This window comes from Aulostomus chinensis, chromosome 1, assembly GCF_037954235.1.
Source record: "Aulostomus chinensis isolate RoL2024-O1b breed Wild chromosome 1, RoL_Achi_v1.0, whole genome shotgun sequence".
Taxonomy (NCBI): Eukaryota; Metazoa; Chordata; class Actinopteri; order Syngnathiformes; family Aulostomidae; genus Aulostomus; species Aulostomus chinensis.
The window spans coordinates 25,107,390-25,128,393 of record NC_141320.1 but is presented as its reverse complement, the minus strand read 5'-3'; the positions used below and the strand labels follow the sequence as shown (position 1 = coordinate 25,128,393).

The window sequence follows — 21,004 nt, the reverse complement described above, 5'->3', positions numbered from 1 at the left end:
CTTTGTCACAGATCTGAACCCCCTACCATCAAACCACGTTCCATCAAAGAAAGAGGACTTTGGTCAACTTGGGCCATGAGAAGTCCAGAACACATGACTTGGATATGGAGGTTTGTTAGAGTTTGCAAAGGGAAACAGGAGGCTGTTGTTGAGGAGTGGATTGGTGAGAAAGGAGAGTGGAGCTGTTCAGGGGCTCCAAACAAGAAGCTGAGAACAGGACAAGAAGACAAACAAGAGGTTTAACACAACGCCAACCCTTCAGTTTGGTAAATATCGGCTACATTGAGAGCTCTTATTGAGTCTGACTTTATTTTGTAAGTTGATCTCAGAATTGGAACCAGAAATGTTTTTGTAGTTTTCTTTTTTAATTTGGCCCAGAGGGACTGCCACCTCCTCCTGGTCAGGGGTTTGGGGCCTCAGGGACCCTCAGAGTTCCACCAGCAGAAGCTCAAGCCCTGTTCAAACTACGCTACTTTTTGTTAGCGACAGGCCCTGCTGTTCACACCATCGACGCTCAATCAGGCTGCTGTTCACACCACAAGATTTGTTGGCGCACAGGAGTGTTCAGACTACATGATTTTCCCCGTCAGAAGGCGTGGCCAACTGCACAGCTGACCAGGAAACTCTTGGACGCAGCGCACGCCCCTTTCATTGTAAACATGGAGGTGGAGCAGAACGCAGCCCTCCAGGTCCTTTGTGCGCTACCATGGAGCCAAGAATCCTGTGTCCAAGGATGTGGTGAACCCTTCATAGAATCCATGCCCCTCCTCATTGTAGTTGTTGGCTCTGCGTCACTCCCCCACTGCCAGAGCTCCCATGTCTGCTGTCCTGGATCTGTTCACCCTCATTACTGTAGTGTGGTGGTCATTGATGCCTCAGCCTGATGGGGAGGGAAGTGACTGACGCCTAAAATCTTGGAGTGAACTGGGCTTTAGCCTTCATGTGGGACCAGGTTGAACCGGTCTGAGGGTGAAGGTCTGACAAAGTGCAATCCAATTACATGACAACAACAGTGATCCAGAGAACCACCTACCCCCCCCACCCCCCAACACCACCACACCCTTTCCCGCCTCAGTGGCCACCATGTGCCCCCTTCACATTCCTGTCTGCCCCCTTACAAATGCCTGTCTAGAACCGGCCCTGCTGCAGCTCCACTTCCTGGCTGAATGAGGGGCCCAGCAGGTCCGGGGGACTCACCTGCTCTGTCCAGCCTGACTCGGGGCTTCAGCACGGCATCGAGCAGCAACCTCTGCCGGCGGTTCTCCCGCTCGTACTCCGCCACGGTTTCCTCCAGCAGAGCCACGATCTGCTCCGCGGCCGCCGCCAGCCGCTCGGTGAGCAGCGCTCTCAGCACCGGGACTCCAGCCGCTGAGTCTCCTTCTCCCAGCTGCAGCAGGAAGTCTTCAGCGGCGGCGAGGATCCGCTCCTGGACCGACACCCGCAGCAGCTGCGCGGCGCACATGTTGAGGTTCTACCGGCGCCACTCAGCCTTCAGGAGACAAAGACCGAGGCCGGGGCTTCACGGACTTCTCCTTCTTTTCTTGTTGTGTTCAAAGCTTCCCGCGTCTTCTTCTCGTTTTGTGAAGCGCGTATTGATGACGTATGTGGTGACGTCCGAAGCCTCGCCAGCCAGCAGTGACCACGTGACTGATTCAGGACCTGCTTCTCCGGCTTGGCGTGAGATTCTAAATGTAAAGCAGTGAAACGCCGTGGTTTCCTCCCTCTGGTCCGCGCGTCTGTTGGAGCTTCGTTTCCATCACAGCTCTCTCAGCCCCATCAGCCATGTTGTTCATCATCGTGTTGGTTTTTGGAAATTGTACTAAAAGGACGGTTTGTTTGTTTGTTTGTTTTTTCTTTAAATGACCTGTGGCAGCACTTGGATGATGAAGTGGGGAGACTTGGAAGAAGTGGAACTCCAGCGAGTACAGCAAGTACATCAAGTACATCAAGTACAGCGAGTACATCAAGTACAGCGAGTACAGCGATACTAGCAGATACTGGACGGACTCAAGATCCTCTGGTGCACTGAAGAGCCAGCAGACTGCCTGTCCCAGCCTCTTCCTGCTGGCCACAGACTTCCTGTGCAGGCCGTCATCATCAGGGCCATGTGAGCGTGTGTTCTCCACGGCAGGAGAAATCGCTTCAAGAAACCCAACAGACTTGATTTGAAAACGTTGGAAAAACTTCTTTTTTTAATAAAAATTGTAAAAACCAAGCGTCCTCATTCCCATCACTTTCACTGAGACTTTCACATCATGGTCCCATTGTTCAAAGACATGGAACGATCCAGTAGGAACGCAAAGACTTCAATGATCTCATTGTGTTCACGGGTCATCAAATCAGTGTCAGTTCAGTCGGTCAAGCCTGCAGGGAAGTTTACAGTCCAGCAGGTGTCAGTATTCAGTGACAGTAACACAGTGTCATGGCGTCCACAGGCTTCATGACGCCTCATTCACCCTTCACTACTTCTCCTGTCTGTCCACCAGTCTCTTCCCTTCTCTCTCTCTTTATCTCTGTCCCTCTCTTTCCTTCTGTATATCTGTCTTCCTCCATTATCTGTCTTTGTCTCTGCCCTGCTCTCTTGCTCTCTTTCCCCCCAACCGGTCAAAGCAAACATCCCTTTCTACTGATCCTGGATCTGCTCCACGTTCCTGCCTGTTAAAAGGAAGGTTTTCATCACCACTGTTGCAGGATGTGCTGCTGGTGGAGAATTGTTGGGTGGAGGTTCATTGAAGGAGTTTGGTGCTGGACCTGCTCTACTAGTAAAGAGTCATGAGAGAACTTTTGTTGTGATTTGGCGCAATACAAATAAAATTAACTTGACCAGTGTCATTTGTGGTCTTTTGTTAATTGCATGCCACATGAAATTATTAGTGGTCACTTTTCTAGCGACTGTCTCACAGTAGCAAGACAAGAACACTTCTACTTTTGATGATGACAGTTTGTTCAACACTAAACTTCATCCAGTACCATGTTGTCAAACACTGGAACCTCCACAGCACCTGAACAGGGACTTGAACCCTGGACCCTCAGATTAAAAGTCTGATGCTCTACCGTCTGAGCTCCTCAGGCTCTTTCTACAGCATTGAGACAGGAACAGAAACACCTGTGAAGGTCAAACTGATGCTTTCTTGACTTGTTCAGTCCTCCATGTTGAAGTCCACCATGCTTTTGATTGGCTCTGATTCTCTGTGGCAAAATCCAACAAGAGGCTCCAAAAATGTCCTGAATGTCACAAGAATGCACAGGACAAGATGTTAGTTTCCTTCATGTCTGCAGTTCCTCCACTGGAAAGTAAAGTCAATGCTGCTCCTCTGCTGAAACCTGGGATCGGAAGAGGGACCTTTAGATCTTCAGTCTAAGGCTCTCCCAACTGAGCTGGTTCAGTTCTGAGTGAGGGCCCTGCTTCTCTCATTTATAATCTCTCCCACTCTCACTGGACCTTAGAGAGGATTGGAGCTTCTGAAGTCCTGACACAAATCAAACCAGGGACTTTAAACTACACAGTGAAGGAGTTGGTCATCAAGGTCGATGACAGCTTATTAAGTTCTAGCTTTGATCAAATATAAGAAATGTAAATGAATTCAACATTGATTGCATTTCCCTCCTTTCTTTGGTGCCCTCAGACTTTCTGAGAACTGTAGGAGGAACTGCTCTCTGTTCTGTGTTTGTTCTGCTCAATGGAGGAAGGAACCAAGGACCGGAGCTCTAAGTTTTCCAGTTCCTACATCAGTGAATGGACTTTCTGTGCTGCAAGGAGCCAAAGCCACTAAGGAGGATTACAGTTTGTCCTTGCAGGAGTCAGTGACTTAATAGAGTCAAACAAAGGGTTGAACCTGAATGAGACAGTCACCCTTCAACATGGGGCCATGGCAGAGTGAACCAAGAACACTACAATGGGGGGTGAGCCATGGTGGATTCACACTTCATCACCTCCACCATCATGTGGACCACCTGATCACCTCTCCCTCAACCTCTAAATAACTCATTCCCTGACCAGGAATCAAACCCGGGCCGCGGCGGTGAAAGCGCCGAATCCTAGCCACTAGACCATCAGGGACCACACTGACCTCTCCAACAACAGAGACTATAGACAATGACTCAAGAACACAGGACTCTGTGGTCTCAGCTTGAGATACAGAGGGTCCACCAAGACCACCAGACACCTCAGCCCCCTAAAGACAGTCCACCCCCAGGATCAGCTTCTATCACTCAGTGGTCCAGAACCATGATGAAGCCTGATCAGGAATGTGAGCAAAGCTCTTGGAACAGGCCTGCTGCCACCACAACTAAGATCCTGCAGGTCACTAGATCTCCAGTGTCCAGCTGACAAGTGGACGTTCCTCTGATCTGTGGTGGTGCTGAGTTTAGCAAACACCTCCAACAAGAAGATGAAGGAGGCCATCAACTCCTCCAAGCTCAACATCTATACTGGCTTTACTGGGAGATCAGGAGGTCAAAGCAGATCTTCCCCCTCCACCTCAGATGGTTTCTACTCACAGAGATGAGGGACCAGTTCAAACCAGCTCCCTGGAGCTCCCTTAAGACATTGTCCCCCTCAGCTAACATCTGGATCTGGACCTGCACCGGTGCTGACTTGTGTCTTGAGTCCCCAGAGTTTGTTGAACCAGAGAAGCTTCAACTGGTGGCGGTCGTACAACCAAGCGTGAAGGTGAGCCTGCATTGTCTGATCTGGAGCTAACAGGAATTAGCAAGTTAGCGACTGTTCTAGAGTTGCTGCTGAGTTGAATTTGAATTTATTTGTTGAAAGGTTCCAGTTTCTATGAGGTCAGGGAAGATTGGTGTGGATCTAAAGGTCCCTGTTGATCCCAGGACATTGTTTTGACTCATTTGAACATTTTCAAACCCTCGTTGCTCAGATTTTACAGGAATTTGATCATGACTTTAGACAAATGTCCTGTTTATTAATTAAATAATCACTTTAGTGATGAATTTAGTGAGTCAACCAGACTTGGTCAAAGATAAAAGTTAGTCTGGTTATTATTCAGTTTCCAGTCAGTAGGGACACACACACACACACACACACAGCCTGTCTTCAGTATAAAATGGTCTGTCACGTTCTCTCACGTTGGAAGATTTCTCTGACTCCATTGTGAATACAGAGATTCTTCATCTGCCACCTGAGTCTTGATCCACTGATTCCTCTGATCCACCTCTTTCTGCTCCAACAAGGCTGACATGGATCAGGTGGGTCCATGTCATCCAATCAGGAGGTTTCTCCTCTCAGTTAATTTTCTTCATCCCAGTTTAGATTGATTCTTCTCAGCCTGATGAAGGAGCGTCTGATCAGGTGTTTGACTGCTTGTTGGTTGTAATTCCATAGATTTTAATCTCAGATGTTATAGAATGAAGAATGCAATGGCAGTCCTGCCAAGTGACATCAGTCACATGACAGGATGGCCCAGTCATGTGACTGAAGGAGCTGAGAGCTTCTACACACCATTGTTGATGGTGTCTTCCACTGTAGTCAGCAGCCACAACTCCTCTATCAACACCTGTCAGAGACCTGCTGGAGGCCCCACTGAGGTTTGAACTGGGATCACTGGATTCAGAGTCCAGAGTGCTCACCATTCCACCATGGAACCATCAAAGATGAAACAAGTGAGACAAACTATGGCACTAATCATGTATGAGGGACTGCAGTGGTTTTCTGGATCTAATTTCCACAAACAAATGATGATTTGGGGAAAGGTCTGACAAAGTCTGACAAACATACCCTGATTTTTTCACAAACAAATGATGATTTTTAGACAGTGACACAGGGCTCTTATTTTGGAGGGCCATCAGGATGTGAAATATCCCAGACCTCTGAGATCAGAGGGTTCACTTTGATCTCAGGGTCCTGAATTTGGAGGTTCTTCCTTTGGTCTCCAAGTTCTAACTCCCATCTGACTGAATCCTTTTTTTAATGAACTCCTCAGACCCTGATGATGTCAGGAAGAAATCCAGACATTCAGTTCTCATCTCAGCTGTTCTGACTGAGACGTCAAGCAGTCAGGAAAAAAGTGTTACGACCCAAAGTGGGACCTTTACAGGAGCTAACAAAGTGTCTTTTTTCCTAAACTACTTGAGGAACTGGTTAAACCAGTAAAATATGCATTTCTGTGTGCAGACCAGTGGGGAGCCTGGGTGAGTGGAAGGATGTTTACCACCAACACAGAACCCAGACTTTAGTCATGTGATGAGATGAAGTTAATGGACAAAATGTGAATTGAAGGATGAACACAAATGTGATTTTGAACCAAACACATTTCTTCAGCAGACTTTGATCCAACATTGAAGTTAGAGTTTGGTGGCTGCTCCATGTTGGAGGAAACCAGGCGATGTTGGACCATCACAGGGAAGCTCCTTTGCCTCCTCTGCTGCCAGTTCAACCACTCACTCCCATCAGTGGAGAGCAGCTTCAACTGGGTTTGGAATGTACCGCTGTGGATGCATAAGAATGTGGAGAAAATGTCCTTTGTCAGAAGTGGGATTTGAACCCATGCCTCCAGGAGAGACTGTGGCCTGAACGCAGCGCCTTAGACCGCTCAGCCATCCTGACAGAAACTGAAAGTTGGAGACTGCAATATGAAATGAATTAATTCACTGACAAAGTAGAATTTTTGTTAACATTAAACACACAGTCTGTGTTCATGGCAGGAAGAAATGAATGTGTGTGTGTGTGTGTGTGTGTGTGTGTGTGTGTGTGTGTGTGTGTGTGTGTGTCAAGTCACAACAAAAGTTATCTCATGACTCTTTACTAGTAGAGCAGGTCCAGCACCAAACTCCTTCAATGAACCTACACCAACAATTCTCCATCAGCAAGGACATCCTGCAACAGTGGTGATGAAAACCTTCCTTTTAACAGGCAGGAACGTCGAGCAGATCCAGGATCAGTGGGGACGGCCTTCTGCTTTGACCGGTTGGGGGGGAAAGAGAGCAGGAGAGCAGGGCAGAGACAAAGACAGATAATGCTCTCCTAAAACAAGGCCTGTTCAGTCAATGGTAGCACAGAGCGGAGCAGAGGAAGCGTGCTGGGCCCATAACCCAGAGGTCGATGGATCAAAACCGTCTTCTGCTAAAAGAAGAAAAATAAAATGAACTGGTGTCTTTAGAAACGTGTGTCTCTTAAAAAGAGGTTCATAAGGATTTTTTCTTCCTCCACAATCACCAACCATTGTGAGAGTTAACAACAGTCCACTTTCTGACTGAAGCAAAAGTAGACTTCAAAAGGTTTTTCTGATTCAACATAGCAGCTAAATTTCCATTTCCTGAACAGGACAGGTTAAAAAAAAGGGAATGTCATGACTTCCTCTGTATGTTAGAATATGAACGACTAAAAATGTTCATCCACAGTTTTAAGTTAGAATTAAACTGAAAATACCAAAATCTTCCCTCTTCAATCCTGTCACTCAGTGTTGTAAACTGTTTCAAACAAATTCTACTGTTCAACAGTTCAAGTGTTTCTAATGAAGCTGAATGTTCTCCTCTACTTACCTCAATTGTGTTTCTCTCATGTCCTCCTGAGATCAAAGACAGAATTCTGGGTACAAATAAAGACATTATCAAAGCCCTGATGACATCATCATCAATTCTGACTTTGATCTGGAGGCTCTTGCTTTAATCTTGGCTTTGTTCTGGCTAATGTTTCCTGACAGGTTGCTGTTTCCACTCCAGAGCAACCAGTAGTTGATCCTATCAGACCAGTATGGTGAACAAAGCTTTTCAGTTTACCAGTGGAATCACTGGGAAAAGAAACTCCTCCTGTCAGATGAAGGCTTCACTGTGTTGAGGAGGGTTTCTTCAGATGATTCTGGAAGAATAAATCAAAACCTCATCATTGAACATGAACATTAATCACTGATGACTGTTTTAACTGAACCTACTGGATACTGTGGTGCCTGATGAGGAGACAACTTGGGTACAAAGTTGAAGAAGAGGGTTTTTGGAGAGGAGATTTAGATTAGATGGTTTCCAAATCAAATCGGTTGTCACAAGGGAAAGTCTGCATGGAAACACACGCACACACACACACACAAACACACACACACAGAGTCCGACTGACTAACCCATGTTTTTCTTCAGTTAAACCACCACTGGAGTATTGAAAGAGATTGCATGAGACACCATCAACTTACATTAAAAACCCCTGACTGCCTTTAATTCCCTCCTGGCTGCAGGAAATTAGACAGACCAGCCCATAGCGGGGCTGCACGGTGGTGCAGTGGTCAGCACTGTGCCCTCATAGCAAGAAGGTCCCGGGTTAGAGTCCCGGCTCGGGCGTGGGATCTTTCTGTGTGGAGTTTGCATGTTCTCCCCAGGCCTGCGTGCGTCCTCTCTGATACTCCGGCTTCCTCCCACTGTCCAAAGACATGGACATTAGGGGACTAGGCTGATTGAAACTCTAAATTGACCGTAGGTGTGAGTGTGAATGGTTGTTCGTCTCTGTGTGTTGGCCCTGCGATGGACTGGCGACCTGTCCAGGGTGAACCCCGCGTCTCGCCTGTAGATGCTGGGATAGGCTCCAGCCCCCCCCCCCCCGTGACCCTTACTAGTAAGGAATAAGCAGAAGATGACGATGGATGGCCCATAGAGTGGAGGTGACACCACAACCATGCTCTACAATCAATATTTACATCAAACCAGCACCATCTCAACAACTTAACCTGACTAAATATATACATGATTACAGACTACTACACCAACTCAATCATACATCCACATGCATAATCATTCAATGAACCTTGCCTGTGATTGTACCCCCTCCCCCATCTGGGAGCAACGGTTTGCACCTACAGCTCCAAAGGAGCTTCCTTGGGCCACTCTCCCCTTTTGGCTCCACCCCCTTTAAGGAAACCACCAGGAAGAGGTGAGGACTGACCGTGATGACTGAAACTGCCACATTTACATGAGACAAACTAGATCAACACAAAATACCAGGCCTTGCACAGTGATTCCCACTGACTGACACTGGGGTCTTCATTTTCCACAGGCAGGATGGCCGGTCCCCCTGTGCTTCCCAGGTCCCTCCCTGGAACACATGGCACAGAAAATGTTTCACATGTTTGCTGATTCAATAAACCTGACCATTAACATGTGTGTGTGCCTCTAATTTACATAAACTGTTAATACCAAGACAAATGCTACCTTCAATTAATCATTCATGTCATGGAACCCTGGGTCTCCATTACATTGGTCAACCAGAGAAGCTTCAACTGGTGATGCTCATTCAACCATGCATGAAGGTCAACCTGCATTATCTGCTGTGCTCCTTAACAGGGGAATTAGCTCCAATGGTAGAGCACTAGCTTAGCATGTGAGAGGTAGAGGGATCGATGCCCTCATTCTCCAGAATACTTTAACTCGTTCTGTTGATCAGAGGAGCTGCTGGGTGATGAATGCTGATGTTTGTCCACTGGTGTGATAAAGTGTCCCCTGTTACTGAGATGTGAATGAACACCTGCTCAGGTCAAAGCTGCAATGAAGTCAAGTCATAACCCTGTAAATCACCAAATAACAACAAAAGTTACACTTTACAAGTAGAACAGGTCCAGTTGAACACTCCTTAAATGAATTTACACCCAACAATTCGTCATGAGCAAGCACATCCTAGCTTAGGCCCAACTTTTCTTGGTGCTCTCCCAGATCCTTGGGAGCTGCTGGGGGAGCGCTAGTTGGGCCTAAGCTAGGAGCTAAGCTAAGGTGGTCTGCACCAGCTACTGAGGGTTGGCTAGCTCTTGCAGCTTTTGGTGCAGAGCCGCTGCAGGTCCAATTCAACATCGCTAAGCCTCACCTCCAACACAACAAAAAAACTACATTTAACACACTTATCAGTATCACTAAAGGAGGCAGAGGAGGAAGAAAACATGTGGCACCCTGAGCAGGAGAGAGGAGAACAAGAGGGAGAAGCCATCGTTAGCTTAGCGTGTTTACAAGGCAGAAAGACTGTTGCTACCAGAATGATGGTCTTTTAAACTTCAGCCAAATAAAGCAAGTAGGTATTTATTTTTGGTGGGTAATTAGTCAATGAAATAAGGAATTAGCAGGGAGGATCACACTTTAGCTAGCACAATGAAGCAAGGCTCTACGTTCAGCAACACAGAAAAAGGAGTTGAGGTCACAGGCTTCCTGCAACCAAGGTCAAAAATCCAGGACGGACGAAGGGGAGGACAACAAAGACAAAGACACAAGAAACAGAGATAACAACCATCAACTCCATAACAACCATAACAAATATAACCATACAGAACAGATAGAACAAATATAACAAGAAAAGCATTAAAAAATATGTCACCTCTGGTCAAATACCCTGATTTGCATTTGTGTCTGTCAGCATTTTCATTTTCATGTTAAAGCCTCCAGATTGAGGGGAGGGGTCAGGGGCAGTTTTCTGTGTTGTCTGCAAACTGAATTACAGGAAACCTGAACTTCCACTGTCAATGTATCCAATTGATGAATAATTGTTTGATCTATACATAGATAACTCGTAGTTATTGCCCACACACACAAACACACACACACACACACACACACACACACACATTTTGTGAAACAACTGAGGAGTCATCAGGTGTTTTACTCAGAGGGATTCATTCATGATAAATGAGCATGGAGGAGACCCAGTAATCATCAACACAAGCGTCACATGAGCAGGTCACCACCCACTTTTATTGATTGGTTCTTGTAAGAATCACTCCTAATGCCATCAGGAGGTCATTTTTTATCCTGCCCTGTCTCAACTGTTGGAGCACAACTACGGCCTGAACTCTGCCACTACCTTATCCCTCCCTAACAACCTCATACAGACCCACTATCTGGACTAGCCTGACCCCCCTGACCCTCATCAGTCACTCGTAGTGCCTCACACCGGAGGGAATAGGAGCATCGGTGAGCTCTGACTGTTGGGATGCACATCCATGTGATTGAAGAGCTGTTTTAAACAGGGAATCATTTGACGTCTTGACCTGTTTGGGCAGGTACAGAGGGACGATTCTTCAGATGGACAATTCCATCATGAACAATAATATTACTAAACAAATGGGTCTTTAGCTTCTTTCTGAAGGTGTCCACAGCGTCCTCATGTCCAGTGGGAGAGCGTTCCAGAGTCTAGGAGCTGCAACCTGGAAGGTTCCCTCTCCTTCAGTGAGGCTGAATCCCTGTGGTCAGGGAGGATAAGGGACCCCACAGGTATCACTAAAGTGCTTCAGACTGCAAAGCACTCAGCTAATCAAGCTGGGATCAACTGCTGTGGTGATCAAGGTATCATAATATATAACAAACAAAGAAAACAAAGTTGAGGAAAAGCACACAAAGAAAAAACTATGAACATAAACAGAGCATCTTCTACACCAGATGTCACACGGCTCAGGAGACCTCTGGTTTGACCCGCAGCAGGTCCAGTCTCCAGGGTGCCCCCACCATTCTGCTTTTCAGTTGCTGGACATGCAGCAGAATCCCATCGCTCCTCTGCAGAAGAACATGTGAGAGCGTCTGCTTGCTCTTCTCTGGCTGGATGTCGGGGAGAGTCTGCTTGCTCTTCCCTGGCTGGACGTAGGGGAGAGTCTGCTTGCTCTTCTCTGGCTGGACGTAGGGGAGAGTCTGTTTGCTCTTCCCTGGCTGGACGTAGGGGAGAGTCTGCTTGCTCTTCCCTGGCTGGACGTAGGGGAGAGTCTACTTGCTCTTCCCTGGCTGGACGTAATGGAGAGTCTGTTTGCTCTTCTCTGGCTGGACGTAGGGGACAGTCTGTTTGCTCTTCTCTGGCTGGACGTAGGGGACAGTCTGTTTGCTCTTCCCTGGCTGGACGTAGGGGAGAGTCTGTTTGCTCTTCCCTGGCTGGACGTAGGGGAGTGTCTGTTTGCTCTTCCTCTGGCTGGACGTAGGGGAGAGTCTTTTTGCTCTCCCCTGGCTGGACGGAGGGGAGAGTCTGCTTGCTCTTCTCTGGCTGGACGTAGTGGAGAGTCTGCTTGCTCTTCTCTGGCTGGACTTAGGGGAGAGTCTGTTTGTTCTTCTCTGGCTGGACGTAGGGGAGAGTCTGTTTGCTCTTCTCTGGCTGGACGTAGGGGAGAGTCTGTTTGCTCTCCCCTGGCTGGACGGAGGGGAGAGTCTGCTTGCTCTTCTCTGGCTGGACGTAGGGGAGAGTCTGTTTGCTCTTCTCTGGCTGGACGTAGGGGAGAGTCTTTTTGCTCTTCTCTGGCTGGACGTAGGGGAGAGTCTGCTTGCTCTTCTCTGGCTGGACGTAGGGGAGAGTCTGTTTGCTCTTCAGAAGTTTGCTGAACCTTCGCTTTAAGGTCATGATTTTCCTCTTTCAAACAGCTTTTTAAATCATGAAGATTTCCCAGGATTTCCCACTGAGCACTGCTCCTTTTCTTCTTTTGTGTTCTCACTGCACATAGAAGACTCTGAACTTCACCTTTCAGACTGCCAGTCTTTGTGGGGTCCTGGTCCTTCCTTGATTCAAGGTGGGCCAACTCAGCAGTGAAGGTCTCTGTCTCCTGAGATGCAGTAGAAACTCGTCTCCTCAAACATCCATTTTCAGCCTCTCTCTCCTCACTCTGGGACCTCAGCTGTTCAAGAGTCGTCTTCTTCTCAGTGAGTTCTTCTCTCATTTTGTTCTTCTCTGCCTGGATGGAGTTGAGCTCACACTTGAGGTCACACTTCTCCTTGTAAACCATCTTCACCTCAAGCTGAAGATTGTGGACTTGTGTGTTCAGGTCTCTGATCTGAGTCTGGTTCTCCTCCCTCACAGATTCAAGGTTGCCCACCATGGCAGACATGTTCTCTACCAGCTGATATGCAATGATCTTCTCTTGTCCAAGACTAGAAACCTGTCCCCACAAATTCTGGTTTTCTGTCCATCTCTTGTCACACAGAGACTGAAGCTGATCAAGTGCACTTTTCTTCTCAGTCAGGTCTTCCTCAAGACATTTCATCTCCATCTGTTCACTCTCCCTCAGAGACTGAACCTGGGTCAGCTCTTTTCTGAGCTCATTGTTCTCTCCATCAACCCTCCTCCCCTCACACTGAAGACTGTGGACTGTTGCGTTCAGATCTTCTATCTGAGTCTGGTTCTTGTCCTGGTCCATTTTGAGGTTGGCCACCACAGCAGTGAGGTTCTGTAGCTCCTGGATTGCTTTTTTATTCTCACGTTCAAGAGTAGAAACTTGTTCCCTCAAATTCTGGTTTTCTGCCTGTGTGTTGTCACACAGAGACTGAAGCTGCTCAAGTGCAGCTTTCTTCTCAGTCAGGTCCTCCTGCTCTGTCAGCCTTTGAGATGGAGGAGCAGGATCACATTGACCAGGATCATTCAGTGGATAAATACAGCTCCTACTGAGATCCACCAGATCTCTGAATGCTCCAACGATACAATCCAATGGAGTCATAACCTTCTGTCCTGGGTTGATCTGAAGATCTTGAGCCAGACTAAATCTCCTGGAACTGTGAAGTCTTTAAAGACCAAAACTGCACCATAAATGTGGAGCCTGGGTTCTTTTCTATAATGTGACGGCAGTGACAGTCCTGCAGAGTGACATCACTGACATGACTGGATGACTTCAGTCACGTGACTGGATGACTTCAGTCATGTGAGTGGATGACTTCAGTCATGTGAGTGGATGACAGTGTAGATGCCAATGTAGAGGTTGGGGAAATAGTCTCTGAGAATCCCGCTTGAACCCACGCCCTCCTTGTCCTTCTAAAACCCAAACAGCGACCATCAGTCTCCCTCCAATCCTGTACTTGGGTTCAATGTTGCTGTTCCATTTTGCAGCAGTAGGTGTCGCTGTGATACCAGGTTCAGTTCAAGATTCCCAACTCCAGCTCATGTTGGTGACCTCAGTGGCAGGTAAAATGGTGCTTCAGTGGATCATGTGATCAACTCATGTGTGTCCTCACTGCTCCACAGGTCTGTCAAATGTTCTGTAAAATAGTTGGACCCAGCAGAGCTGCTAGATTAGGAGTTGATGGAGTCGTTGCAGATACCAGGGTCCAAAGTCCAGCTTGAACCTGGTTTGTGCAGTTCTTTGTCAAGCTAGCAGCCATTCTTTTCACTGCCAAGCTAAAGTGACTTCTGTCAACAAAGGTCAACATACAAAAGGACATTTCTACTGGCAGTTCAAGATTTTGATCAAACTCCTTTTTCAGAGCTGGAACCTTCCTCTTGTGTCAGCTTTCTGTTCCCATCTCTATGGTAACGGTCAGTTTTGACCCACGTCTTCAATCAGCTGTCAAATAAACTAGAACAATTTTCTATCCTCCAAGTTGTTTCCATCTCTTGGTGACCTTTTTAGGCTTCCTTATCCATGGAAATATTGGTTTGAAGATTTAGTTGTGGGCCTCTGGACCTTTTTTTAGTCACTAAACCCTCCATTTCAGTTTAAAAATGGTAAAATGAACCTCAAGAAAATCCTAGAAATAAACAAAAGGTTGTTGTGTTTCCTGACCGTTACTGAGGGTGTTAGAACACATCTCTGACATGGACTGGTTTGATTTAGTATTCATTTTAATATCATTAACTATTGGAACATCCATGTTGTTATGGGTCAGTTTAGACCCTCATAAATTTACTTCAAGAAAAAGAGAAAAAGTCTCTTTTTCAGCAACAGAACTTTAATACAAACACAAAATGAAAAGCAGAACAAGCCAGAACCCAAAATATGACATGAGCCAATAGTGGTGGTGTCTCTAAAGAGGTGGAGCTCTGTCCTTCACCTGTTAGGTTCCAGCAGGCAGCTCAGGTCTAGTTTTCTTCACTGAGCCACCATGATGAGTTTCCTCCTGAGAAGTTCTTCTCCAAGGTCCTGTCTGAGACCCCAGCTCCACACCATGGAGAGCCTCCTGGATGATGTCCTCAAGCAGCGTCCCTGTTTGTCTCCTGGCTGCAGCTGGATGCCCTCACAACCCTTAGACAGAGACAACCAGCACTGGCATCATTTTAATGCCACCGTTCAACAGTGAATCTGCTGGTTTCCTGTTTTTAGGAGCTGATGGGAGCTGCACAGAGAAGCTCTTTGAGACAGGAACCATTCAGAGCTCCACCCTGCTTCTTCCAGCAGGATCCACAGATCCACCAACACACCAGCTGCCTGATGTCCATCCCTTCAACTCTCACATTCCTGTTCTTGTCTCAGTCCTGCTCTCCTAAATCAAGGCCTGTTCAATAGATGGTAGAGCAGAGAGGAGCAGAGGAAGAGAGCTGGGACCAGAACCAGAGGTTGATGGATCAAAACTGTCCTCTGGTAAAGGAAAAGAACAAAATAAACCTGTTAGTTTAGAAATGTGAATCTGATAAAAAGGGGTGGAAAACAAATTGATCTTACGGCAGAATCACAAACCATTGTGAGTTAACAACAGTCTCCTTTCTGACTGAAGCAAAAGTTTACTTCAAAAGGTTTTTCTGATTCAACATAGCAGCTAAATTTCCATTTCTATACTGATTATCTGCAATGGTACATGGGGGGTGGAGCCTATCACAGCTGACATTGGTCGAGGGGCGGGGTTCACCCTGGACAGGTCACCAGTCCATCACAGGACCAACACATAGAGACAGACAACCATTCACACTCACAGTCACACCTACAGTCAATTTAGAGTATCAATCAGCCTCATCCCCTCTTGATGTCTTTGGACTGTGGGAGGAAGCTGGAGTACCAGAGAGAACCCACGCAGGAACAGGAGAACATGGAGACTCCACACAGAAAGATCCTGTGCTGGAGCCAGGACTAGAACCTGGAACCTTCTTGCTGTGAGGCGACAGTGCTGACCACTGCACCACCGTGCAGTCGCTGTCTAATGTGTGGAGGCTTTTGACCAGGATTCCTAGACAGCACAGCTGGACTCACTCAACAGCTAACTTGTTAGCACCGACTAGACAGGAGTGCTTCTATGGTTTTACTCAGAGTTTCAATGTTTTTAAAAGATGTCTCATTCAGCCTGTGGGTTTGAGTGATCACTCTTCAGTCTCCTGTTCTGTTTTCTGTTTGAGAGTCAGGTTGTCATCAACACTCACCGTCACACCGTGATGTCACTGCTTGACCTGAAGTCCCAATCTTCAAGAGTTTCTCCCCAAACTGTCAACCTGCTGTGACTCATATAACAACCGATACACACAAACATCTGTTAAAATGACTCAACATTTCAAATGCTTTTATTGTGAAGCCCTGGATGGAACACATTCCCATGAAAATGCTTCTTTTATTGTGAGGCTTGGCCTCCAAATCAGTCCACACATTCAACTCTGATGTCATCAGATCAGAAGGTGGCAGTGTTGTGTCTGTTTGTGTGTCTCTGGTTCCTCTTCCTGCCTCTGCTCTCTTCTTTCAGGTCTTCTTGATGGTCCGGCTTCTTCTCCTCCATCGAGGGGTTGCTCTCACCGTGTGGAAGCCTTGTAAACCTGGTGATTCCAAGATGGCTGCTGCATTCATTCCTCGTCACTGTTATGGTGTTGATTCACTACACGCCCACATTGTTGTGCTGATTAGAGAAAAAGGTTATGTTTCCATCCAAGTGTCCTGCACAACTCTCAGCTAGTAACTTAACATAAGAGGTAACTTGGTGTGCAGAGTAGAAAATACTTGAAGTGAGAAAATACTTGAAGTGGGAAGACTGAGAATACTTCAATATGTGAGCCTGTGTACTTGAGCTTTGGCCTTGTTTCAGTGTCAGGAACCAATCAGAGCAGCCTCCTCCTGACTAAACAGCTCTACTCATCAAGCCCCTGACCCCAGACTCTTCTTGGTGAACTGATCAGAGATCAGATTAGTAGAGAAGCAGTGACACAAAGGGAAACTTCCTCATTCCCTGAACGCAGCTTCATCAAACAGAGCAATGCTAACTGGTCACCTGCAGTAGTGATGTCATCAGGACAGGAAGTTGATCAGACATGGGAACTTTGACTCAGATCAACCAGGGAGGGAGGAGTTATCAGAGTCTGATTGTGCTGATGAATCATCAGAACTCTCCATCACGCCGTGGTCTCAGCGTTGGACCTGAAGTCCCAGGCTTCAAGGGTTCTCCCCAAACTCTCAGGGTGGGTCTGACCACATCTGAAGGAAGTCATTCCACCTGTGTTACACTCAATAACATGTCTCCCTACTACAGAGATCCCTGATTCTGAATTGAGTCATTGGAGGTGGACCTCATAGTAGATAAAACTGCAGGTTCACTACCAACAACTCCAGACTCCATTGCTCCTTTAAAAGAAGGATGACTTCAGTCACATGACTGGATGACACTGTAGATGCCAATGTAGAGGTTGGGGAAATAGTCTCTGACTGTGTGTTCACACCAAACGCGAATTCACCCATTCGCACGAATAGTTTCCATCCAAAGTCTATGCAAACGCGCGAATGACGCAAATTTTCAGTCGGCCGGCGCAAATGACGCAAATTCACGTCCACGATATTTGCCATTGGCTCAAGTTGAAAATATTCAATTTTGGCAAAAAATTCGCGTCACGATAGCCAATCAGCGTTGAGCATGTCCCGACGTCATGGCTGACTGTGTCACTAAATGGAGGACAAGTTGATTATGGCTGTGTGTGACACACATACAAGTGTCAAAATTACAAGAACTGGTTGAATAAGCTGGTGTACATTCGTTACATTCTGTCACCGATCCTCGCAAGCAGGTTGTCAAACTGGCCAGTCGTCATCCGAAAACACCGCTGGAACAGGCAGTTATCCACCACAGCCCCTGGAGGAGCTCGAATCACCGAGTGGTGAAATTCACCTAGCTGAGCTCGCCTCCAGATGGTGTTCTTCACCCAGATACGACGGCGTTTAGTTTTCCAACGTACTTCGGCCTTCCACGGCAGGTACAACGCAACAGTTCTTTGAATATTCATGGTGAAATGGTGGAAAGAAACGTTGCCGGAAAAACTCACTACTCAAGCAATTGAGTGAATTCGCGTATTCGCGCGAATGACACAAATGGACACTAAAATGATCTGGCATCAAATTTGCGAGAATAACGCGACGTGAAATTCACATTCGTGTTTGGTGTGAACACAGTGAGAGACACATTACTGAGTGATATCACTGCTCTGGATGGCATCACTATGGCCTCCAGCAGCACTGTTAGGAACCTAGGAGTTCTATTTGGTCAGGATTTGTCCTTCAATTCCCACATTAAACAAATTTCAAGGACCGCCTTTTTTCATCTACACATCTCAAAAATTAGAAACATTCTGTCTCAAGATGATGCTAAAAAACTACCCAATACATTTGTTACTTCTAGGCTGGACAACTGTAACTCTTTATAATAAGGCTGCAGTAACAAGTGGTTGAGGACTCTGCAGCTGCTCCAGAATGCAGCTGCACATGTATTGACAGGAACGAGGAGGAGAGACCACATCACCCAAGTCTTAGCTTCGCTGCACCGGCCTCCAGTAAAATCAAGACTAGTGCTTAAATTCTTCTCCCCACTTGCGAAGCTCTTAAAGGACAATTCCAGGGCAAAACAAACCTAACGTGTGTTCTTGTATTCTAATTATTTCAAACAATTGCAGGGATGTGTTTTAACAGCATCCAAAAGTAATCTGGTTTCGGCCCATACCGCAAGTTAGCTCCCAACGCAAGGCAAGGCAAGACAAGGCAATTTTATTTGTAGAGCCCGTTTTCACCACCAGTTTGTCTCAAAGGGCTTCACATGGCATCATAACAACATCCTCTGCCCTCAGACCCTCACATCGACTGAGGAAAAACTCCATAGAAAACCCTTTTAACAGGGAAAAATCTGAGAAACCTCAGGGTGAGCAACAGAGGAGGGATCCCTCACCCAGGACGGACAGACGTGCAGTTGATGTTGTTCCAGACAAGAAAACAGTTTACAATACAAAATGTGAGAAACACGGAAATGTTAATAACAGCTGAAGAAGAAGCTTCTGGTAGGGGAGGCAGGGAGAGCAAGCCAGCTTGATGGGGGACTGGATGGCAGACTGGTTCATGGAAGGGGAGCGCAGGCCAGTGCAACAGTAGGGAATAAGAGGGGGGGGGGGCGATGCAGGCGGCGGTTGGGGCTCTGGTGGATCTGTGGAAACACAGAGAGACTGCGAGACACCAAGGCCAAACTACAAAGTGCAACAAGTAGTGGTAATGACAGTTCCAAAAATGTACGGGGAGGAGAGAGGGGGAGAGGAGAGGAGAGGAGGGAAGGGCTCCATGTAACCTGATGTGTCCCCCAGCAGTCTAAGCCTGTAGCAGCATAACTATCAATGGTTCAGAGCTACCTGAACCAGTCCTAACTGAAGGCTCTGTCATAGAGGAAGGTCTTAAGCCTGGACTTAAACGTAGTTAAAGTGTCTGCCTCTCTGACCCATGGAGAGAGCTGGTTCCACAGTAAAGGAGCCCGGTAACTAAAGGCTCTACCTCCCAGTCTGTTTTTATTGATACTGGGAATCACTAAAAGACCTGCATTCTGGGAGCGGAGTGCTCTGGTGGGACAGTAGGGACTAATGAGCTCTTTCAAATAGGATGGAGCTTTATCATTGAGAGCCTTATAAGTTAGCAGAAGGACTTTGAAGTCGATTCTAGATCCTACAGGAAGCCAGTGGAGAGAAGCTAAAGTGGGAGAGATGTGTTCTCTCTTCTTAACTCCCGTCAAAACCCTCGCTGCAGCGTTCTGGACCAGCTGGAGACTCTTTAGAGAGTATTTAGGACATCCTGAGAGGAGAGAGTTGCAATAGTCCAGCCGAGAAGTGATAAATGCATGCACCAGTTTTTCAGCATCACTCTGGGAAAGGTTGAACTGAAAAGTCACGTGGAACCTCATGTCTTTCATGATGTTTCTTGTGTTGCAGCAGGTATCTGGAGGGTGGGGAGCTGTTCATTCCTCCTAGTTGGACGCACCTGGGCCCATTTTTGATTTTTTTTTTTTTTTTTTAGATAAATACATTCATTATTTAGTTTTCAACTTGCATCTCCCACTCTTTTGTCACAGCTCTAGTGCCATGTTTTGACAAATGGTTTCTCGCCAGTATGCATTCTTACCGTATGTGTCTTGTCAGAAGTCCCCGATCTGAGAATCTTTTGCCACCAACTGAGCAAGGGAATGGTTTCTCTCCAGTATGCGTTCTCATGTGTCTGTTCAGATTTCCCTTTTCTGAGAATCTTTTGCCACAAATAGGGCAGAGGAGTGGCTTCTCCCCTGTGTGCATTCTCATGTGTGTTTTCAGATATCCCTTAGCTGAGAATGCTTTTCCACAAAAGGAGCAGGGGAATGGTTTCTCCCCAGTGTGTGTTCTCATGTGGTTTTTCAAATATCCACTTTCTGAAAATCTTGTGCCACAAACTGAGCAGGGGAATGGTTTCTCTCCAGTATGTGTTCTCATGTGTCTGTTTAGATGTCTCTTTTCTAAGAATCTTGTGCCACAAATTGAGCAGGGGAATGGTTTCTCTCCAGTGTGTGTTCTCATGTGTCTTGTCAGATTTCCCTTTTTTGAAAATCTTGTGCCACAAATGGAGCAGGGGAACGGTTTCTCCCCACTGTGTGTTCTCATGTGTGTACCTAAACCACTTCTGTAACTAAAACCTTTACTGCATGTTGAGCACCTAAAAGGACGCTCATCCTCACTGACTTCTGTCTGAGAATCAGAAGGACCAAAGTTCACGTTCCTGACGATCTCTGATTCTCTTTCAGTCTTTAATTTTTGCTCTTTTGAGCTGCAATGAGTCACTTTCTGTCCTGGTCTCAATTTCTGAAGCAAATTCCTCCTTGAGCCAAAGGGTTCCGTGTGCTCAGAGGTGGCCGTGTTATCAGGTCTGACCCAATCATCCTCACTGACTTCAGTCTCAGCTTCAGAAGAGTCTGACATCTGGTCGTCAGTCTGGGGTTGTACAAGTGGATCTGGATCTACCTTGCTGGCTGGTTCAGGTTCTGGTCCTCCACTCTCTTCTCCATCACCTTCTGTTTTCAGAGGATGAATTGGGCTGCTGCTCAGAGACTCTTCTTTCAAGTTCTCCTCAGTTAGACTCTGATGAAGCTGTGGGAACTGAGGTTTCTCTTCGTT

The 21,004-nt window shown here is 46.7% G+C and overlaps 1 long non-coding RNA gene across 1 annotated transcript; it reads right to left on the bottom strand.

Moving 5' to 3' along the window:
* Positions 1-14,760: 14,760 nt before the first annotated feature.
* Positions 14,761-20,940, bottom strand: LOC147270886 (uncharacterized). The gene is made up of 3 exons (XR_015115728.1): positions 19,986-20,940; positions 16,007-16,078; positions 14,761-15,233 (listed from the first exon to the last, which is right to left on the bottom strand). It is a non-coding gene; the product is annotated as an uncharacterized LOC147270886 (long non-coding RNA).
* Positions 20,941-21,004: the final 64 nt, after the last annotated feature.